Source organism: Ornithodoros turicata, chromosome 1 (genome assembly GCF_037126465.1).
Source record: "Ornithodoros turicata isolate Travis chromosome 1, ASM3712646v1, whole genome shotgun sequence".
In the NCBI taxonomy this organism is placed as follows: Eukaryota; Metazoa; Arthropoda; class Arachnida; order Ixodida; family Argasidae; genus Ornithodoros; species Ornithodoros turicata.
The window spans coordinates 102,029,305-102,036,860 of record NC_088201.1 but is presented as its reverse complement, the minus strand read 5'-3'; the positions used below and the strand labels follow the sequence as shown (position 1 = coordinate 102,036,860).

At 43.0% G+C, this 7,556-nt stretch overlaps 2 long non-coding RNA genes across 4 annotated transcripts; both read left to right on the top strand.

The window, feature by feature from the left end:
* The first annotated feature begins 353 nt into the window (after nt 1–353).
* Nucleotides 354–799, top strand: LOC135378519 (uncharacterized). The gene is made up of 3 exons (XR_010418432.1): nt 354–398; nt 467–516; nt 703–799. It is a non-coding gene; the product is annotated as an uncharacterized LOC135378519 (long non-coding RNA).
* A 3,150-nt stretch (nt 800–3,949) lies between these two features.
* Nucleotides 3,950–7,209, top strand: LOC135378517 (uncharacterized). Of its 3 annotated transcripts, none has more exons than XR_010418430.1 (4): nt 3,950–4,619; nt 5,116–5,210; nt 5,415–6,156; nt 6,998–7,209. It is a non-coding gene; the product is annotated as an uncharacterized LOC135378517 (long non-coding RNA). The 3 variants fall into 3 exon arrangements; XR_010418431.1 differs by having other exon boundaries at nt 3,954–4,619; nt 5,415–5,522; nt 6,048–7,209; XR_010418429.1 differs by having other exon boundaries at nt 3,956–4,619; nt 5,415–7,209.
* Nucleotides 7,210–7,556: the final 347 nt, after the last annotated feature.

Below are 7,556 nucleotides of genomic sequence, written 5' to 3'. Positions count from 1 at the left end.
GACCGACATGTTTGCTCCACATTTTGACTCTGCGCCTCTGTGCCTCGCCCTCGCCTGGTCACGAAGGAGTCATCGCGATTAGCATCAACGGAATGTCGTTGGAACGGTTACGACGTGTTTCAACTGGCTCGTCCACTAGTGAACAAAGGAGGACGTGATTTTGCGTCGTAAGGGGTAAGCTGTGTGATCGAAGTGTGTTCGTAGGCTTCACTTGTATTCACACCATAACTGTTGTGCTGTAGGCTTTTGTTGTTTGTTTCGAGCAGCGGCTGCAGTCTCGCGTCCGCTCAGGTAAGTGTACAAGTGTCAGTTCGTGGTCGGTGTTGCTTCTGCTAATTTCATTCTCGTTGTTGCAGGCCATGAAAGAACAAAGGAGGATATCATTCTGCGTCGTATGGGTAAGCTGTGTGATCGAATTGTGTGATTAAGGTTCACTTGTATTCACACTATGACTGTTGTGCTGTAGGTTTTTGTTGTTTGCTTCGAGCACCGGCTGCAGTCTTGCGTCCCGTTCAGGTAAGTGTACAAGTATCAGTTCGTCGCCGTTGTTGATTCTGCTAATTTCATTCTCGTTTTTGAAGGCCTTACTTTGTTGAACAGTAAGCTGGGTGAACCAACTTTGTTGTTGCTATGGCCATTTTACTGAGTTTTACTCACTTGCGTTTGAACATTACTAATTTGCAATTGCACGCCCTATTTCAGACACATTTCTCTCCAACGCTTCGAGACGTCGCTTTCGCCGAAATTCAATGAATTTTGAAGTCCAGCGTTTAGTGTTTCATCGTGGGTCGCCCGAAGGACAGCAGATCATTGACTGTCAATTGTGCGACGTGACACTGTGTGGCACGATGCATGTGTACGTGTGAAATACTTTACTACTGTGTGCCCAGGATGTATTGTATGATTGTGTTGGTACTGGATACTTCTCTCAAGGTATGCATTTTCGGAATAAAATAGATACATATATACCCAGGGAACACATGGTAGTCAACTAGACGTCCAGACCTGTTCTAGCCCTAGACTTTAGGGATAGTGCCCAAACTAGACGTTGACTAGACGTCTAAAAGTCTTACCATTATTTAGACGTCTAAAATTAGTGATTTACTAGACATCTTGTAGACATTTAGTAATTGACGTCTAATTGTAGACGTCTTGTAGCTGGCCTTGTATGTACCACATATTAGAAATCATCAAGATTTTTGTTTTATTAGCTTTTTAAGAGGTGTGAACACATTCACACATCAAATACAGTCACTATATTATAAGAGGTGGTTCTAAGCTTAGCTTTCAGGCTTACAAAACTGAAGTTCAATTGTTACAAAACATATGCAGGAAACTGAATTACTTGATGGCAGAGTTAACATAATTGTGGTGTTCAAGTTGTCCGTGAACCGGCCCTGGTGAGTGAGTCTGTTCGCCTTCTGATCCCGAGATCGCTGGTTCGAACCCGGCCAAAAACAGCAGCAACTTAGTGCCAGGATACAGGTTGCTTAGACATGCCATCTTCCACAAGGGACATTAAATACGGTGTGTTGTGTGGTGAGCTTTCATTGCACATTTAAGGACACTCAGGTGGGCAATCCACAGACCGACTGCTGTGGTGTCGCTCATGATCTCAGTTGTCTCGCAATGTAAACCCCAATTGTTATTAAGTCTTCCATGCTGGTATTTGTCCACAAGAGTCGTCACAAGAAATCTAAAAAATGTAGCCAAATGCAGAAAGAGAACTGGAATTAGGAGGGCCATCCAAAAATAAGTTTCCCGATATTTGTTATTCAAAGGAAACACCACTAGGACAAACTGAATGGTGTAGTAGTTGGGTGTGACATCCCGGCACTGCAGATGTTGGTTAATGAAGTGCCGTTCACCTAATGTGTCAGGCATTCAAGCATGGATGTAATATTTCCGAGTACGTCTGACTATCCTAGTAAGGAAGAGTTATCCTATTTTTCGTTAAAGAATAAAAGAGTGAAAGAGTACTTTAGAGAATATCCACTGACAGTTAACACCTGTTTATACAAAACACTTTACAGGCACTGAAATGGTGTGTCCTCTATACAGGGTCGTGAAAATCTGCACAATGAACAGTACAGTGGGAGATCAGCTATAACACCACGAAACGACGTTTCTTTTCTGAAATTCCGAGAATTGTTAACGGAGACTGGCGGGTCACTGGTACTGCACTCTGATACTAATGAGAACAAATTTCCTTCAGCATGGTCAACGAAAGTTATGCGAGATGGGGGCCACATTTGCTCGGTAACGTTTGTAAAGAGCAACGAATGAATGCAGCTTGCATTTTCCTTCAATGGTATCAAGACAATTTTACTTAATGAAACCTGGATGCATTATGCAAGTGCTGAGACAAAATACCATAGGAAGTCATGATGGGTGCCCGGTGAAAGCATTCTGAAGGAGGTCAAACTCGAGTTTTCGTCTGGAAAGGCTATGCCGACAGTGTTTTAGGACTATCGTTGTCTGCAACTTGTAGATTACCTCACATGCACAACCACAGTAAATGCAAAGATGTACTGCGAGATCCTGGGAAAGCGTCAAACTACAATGAAAGAAAAACGCACAGGACTTGGAAGGGTGTAGTACAACCACGTCAACGCTGTCTGCACTCGTCTTGAAAGACTCGGGATTTGTTCCAGAAATTCATCTGGAAATTTGCCAAAGAGAGAAAAAGTACACAAGCGAGCTGGTACAACGTTGAAGTAGGAAGCATCACCTTGAGCATGAGGAGAATGAAGTATACAGGAGACACACAAACGTGAGTTTCCTTTTCGTGGGCTTCCTGTATACTTTGTTCTCCTCGTGCTCAAGGTGATGATTCCTACTTCAATGAAAATTTGCCCAATCTGCTGTTCCATCTTCCTCTCAAAGCACCCCTCGGCAGTCACCAATTCGCAAGTGATCATGAAACACAAATTGATCAGGTGAAATGCAAAGTGAATGCCTCACTTTGTAAACAGGGCATAGCATGGCACAGACAACGTATTGAATACTTGGTATCACAGTATCAAAAATGTTCAGCTAAATAAGGTGACTGTGTTAGGGAGTAACGTTGAGCTCTAATCTGTACATAATTTTTTTCAATGTTGTGCTATAGGTTTATTATTTTGATCACAGCAGAGGAACTTTTGTTGGATGATCCTCATACATGAAGGAAATTCCTTATTCTCTTACTTTCCATCACACGTGTGTGGAGCAGCAAGTACAATCTGTTTGCAAATGATCATACTGAGGTAATAAAACTGGACTCTGCAACAACCTTCAGAAACTATGCAAGGAATGGATCACATTAACTTTGTCCAATTATATTATGACCAAATGGATAGTATGTAGTCTTTCATGTTATGTGAGTTGTATGCCCATATATTGTAACAAAAGATCAGTCAAATGAAGGCAGTCTGACTGAGGTATGTAGATAATTTAAATAATGTCCATACATATGATGATCCGAGTGTTTTTGGCTCACTGACATGCATATACACTGACAGCATCCACAACTAGAAGACATTACCAGAATCTAAGTGCTGTGAAGTAATATTTTATTTTACTGAATATATATCTTTTTTTCTTAACGGAAGCCCGCATTTGTTCGGGGCAATGTTTTTTGAACTAGCGTTCCTGATGGCGTTACCGTTGCTGGTAAATGTAAATTTTGTACGACGTAACTCCCCTGCACCAACACCTTAGCACCAACTGCTACACCAACTTAAAGAAATCAGCAACTAAATTATTGAATCACTGAAACGTCAATAAAAAAGTCGACGACGCCGACGAATCGTGCAGCGCAGCACTATAAACCATAGCTCCACAAACACAGAAGCACTTTGCACGTACTGTGGGCAGCAGATAGCAGATGTTTGTTTACTGCACATAACATTTTCCCACAAGCTACACAGCTGCAGCAGTAAAATGGAATCTGACGTGACTCGGGGATTTCAGAACCCTTCAAAAAATCTTGAAACTGCCCATGGTATCTCTTTGAAACCACTGAACAGGCAATGCGCTACATATTAGGCACACCTGTAGCTCAGTAGCAAAGGCACTGATAAAATGTTTGCAAAAAGAACAGCGATTTTCAACACATACATCACAAAATACGACACTCGTCGCTGCAACAACGATGGCGATTGCATAATGATGATGATGTTGGTGTAACTTCCGCTGGATTGGCATATGTGTTATTTAACATTTAACCTCCACCACCCAATTATAATGAACGGCCACAGAAATTAAAGTATTACAAAAAATAAGTACTCAATAAGCACGAGCTAAAGCAATGGCAATGACGCCTGCCCGTCTACCCAATCACCATCCATCATCCATCCATCCAACCAGTTCGAACCAGTTCAGTTTCAACGGTTGAAACTTCAAACTTTCCGGACGCGCAACGGGTAGCAGTTGGGGTCTTCGCGGCTGCATTCCACTGGTTGTTATACGAAAACCTTTCGAAGTTCTAATCTCCCGCGCGTTTTGTCTTGCAATTTTTGAGCATAGCGAGAACGTACGCCGTGCTGTCCAGTGATAAACGCTGTTGAGCGCAGCAGAGCTCCCAGAGTACTGTGGTGGACAACGTTTCTTTGTTCTCTGGCTTTCAAGTTTAAGGGGTGAGTTCACTCTTCATTAAAGTATGTGCCTGTTTCTGTGCACCAAATCGCATGTAGTAGAGATGCGTGGCATAATATTGGAATATCGTTTCCTTTATTTCGGCTTCGTATCACCGATTGAAGCATATTGGAAGTGTGGGTTGACCTGACTGCACTTGCATTCAAAGTAGTGATTAACGTTGTATGTTCGGCAGTACAACGTTTAATTAAGTGCCTTGGTTCGTCTTTGTGCTAAAACAAATACGGTATCACTAATTAACCATCGATATTAACGAGTTTTCGATGACTGTTGAAGTCTTGAGTACACGAAAGTCGACAGTTACGGTTTGCAGGGCGGACATGCCGGAACATAAATGCTGGTTAGTTCATTGTCATGTCAGCCCGACTTCGGTTGTTGCATTTTTCGCTGGTAGTGAAACTACACACTGAAAATTTTGCGCAAGTACTTTTGTTTGCATATCATGGTTTCATAGCAACTGGGTTTTTCTTTTTATAGGTGCTTGGACTATCTTGCATCGGTGGATATGAAAATAGTGGTAACCTACCCTACGAAACAGCTGTTTGCACATAAGCTTAACAGTTCCCTGTGAGGTGAGGGGAAGCAGTTGTCACTGACGTGTGACTGTGTTGTCCTCCAATGTTCCTGATGTTCGATGTGCCCCCTAATCTTACTCTGGAGGGTGCCTCTTTAAATTTTTTGTCAACAAAGTATTGCAAATATAGTTGGTGGAAGACTCTAACTGCTTTCCATTTACATGGTTGTCTTGTGGTTAACGAAATCGAACTTTTTTTCAGATGCTGTGAAAGTCAGCAGGGAAGTGCGATGTAGAAGAAACGACTGCCAGAAGCTTGCTAAGGAACCGCACAACCTGTGTGGGCAGCAGACAAAATATTCATCAAACGGTACAAAACTAGTATTTTTGTGCTTTGTCGTTTTGAGACATCCTTGGTATTGTATGGAGAACAGCGTGACTATGTCATTTCGTCTTACTTCACACAAACAGCTATCTGGTAGTAGTGCAAGATTTGAGTTCCTAAAAGGTTTATTCACTGAAGTCACCTCAGCGCCATACTATAGGTCCCGCAATGTTTAGTCCTTGCATTTGTTTGCTGCATTATGCTTTTTAGGTGACTATTAACACCAAAAATATGGAAATTGCTCAGACATTCTACAAATCACAGAGCAACAAGTTTTAAACACCAGATATACGGTGAGTATAATATGGGTAACAGCTTGACTGAAATCTACAATAGGGCCGATGGCAGCAAATCTGCCTGCTAGCGACAGTGGCGGTCTCCTGCGGATGACGTCATGTGAATAAACTTGTATACTACTTGTACGTACTTATAATATTTGACGTGGTGATACAGCTCTTGCTTTGTATTGTCTTTTATAATATACACAGTGTTTATTTTTATCCTGTACAGAAGCTTTGCACCAAAGTTATGAGAGCAGCACAGATGTTGTTTTAGCGTAATGCAGTGATGGAAGTGCTGCGCCAATCATGGAGTGCTTAGCAGTCGCCTGCTCGACCAGGTAAGGTCGTGTGTCACGAGAAAACGCCTGTCACATTGATGTACTTTCACAGCGAAAGCTGTTACATCCTCATTTCCCTGAGATCCTGGCAGCGTCTGCTAGAGCCCTGTGCAGATAAGATTTTTAGCATCCGCGTACACGTTATCCGATCCGCACCGTTGCATACACAATCGTTTAGATCCGCAAGTTTCGAAGGACGCGTAAACACAGCCGGAAGAATGTTGGTATAATTTCGGATGCCTCCATGCTCTCATGGAAGGACTCATGGCGACAAGCAAAGGTAAACCTTTCAACAAACGCGATATGGAGAGACTTCTGGAACGCTTCCTCACCGGTGCTCGTGTGGACGCCAAAATGCCTTCTCTCCCGTCTTGGCCGTGCATGGTCAAAGGTGAACCCGGACATGCGCTCACTGTCGGTGCGCAATACAAATAAATTGCTAGTAGAAAAATTATAGCATGCGGTATATCTGCATCCGACCTCGAGCCATCCGATCCGCACACCGCAGAAAGTGATAAATTCTCATCCGAATCCGCAAGTATCTTACGGATATCCGCTTCCATCCGCGGATGGTGCAGGGCTCTAGCGTCCACATCAGGTAGTGACGCGCAAACAGATTTTCAGCTGTTGCTGCAATTTGTGTTGTGTAGCTGTAACAGTTCTGTGATTTTTGTACGTGCAGCTTCTTTTCTTTGTGTCTCTCAGATCAGTGTTGATACAGCTTTTGCTCTTGTGTGGCCAGACAAGCATCCCGTGAAAGAGTGTGCATAGCCACTAAACAAACTAGTTAGAACTAGCAGGCTACATAATGCTTTCTGACATGTTTTGTTCTATTTTCTAGCCACAGTGAGTCATTGGAGGCAGTGCTACAGCACCAACAATCACTCGTAGGAAGAAAGGAATGAGGTGGCCATCAACACCCTGCTGCCAGTTCAACACTCCTCAGTCAAAACACAAGACGCCTGCTTGGCGGCAAAGTCAATCCAGTTTTAGACAAGAGTTTTGTACCGTAGACTTCGTGTGTGGTTTACTGCGAATAAATGTTTATGCTGAGATCCGTGTTGCTATCAATTATGTCACATTTCTGCATGAATGCATGCCAGGACGGTAGCAGGACTAGTCATGGTCTAAAGGTGGCTAAAGTAAGGTACAGGAAATGTATAACCCTAGACCTGTCGCCTGAATGGAGGGATAAAATTGGTCTAGCTGTAGACTTCATGTCTAATACATGGTTAAGTGTCTGACCCTGTTCCAGACATCCAGGTCAAAAGAGTGTCTAAATCACGGCTAGGTACATAGACATCGGATGTCTAGGGCTAGATGGCTAGGTGGCGTAACGTTAGACGTGTTATTTGACGTCTAGTGGAGGGATACTAGACATTTGGTCTAATTGCGTAGAC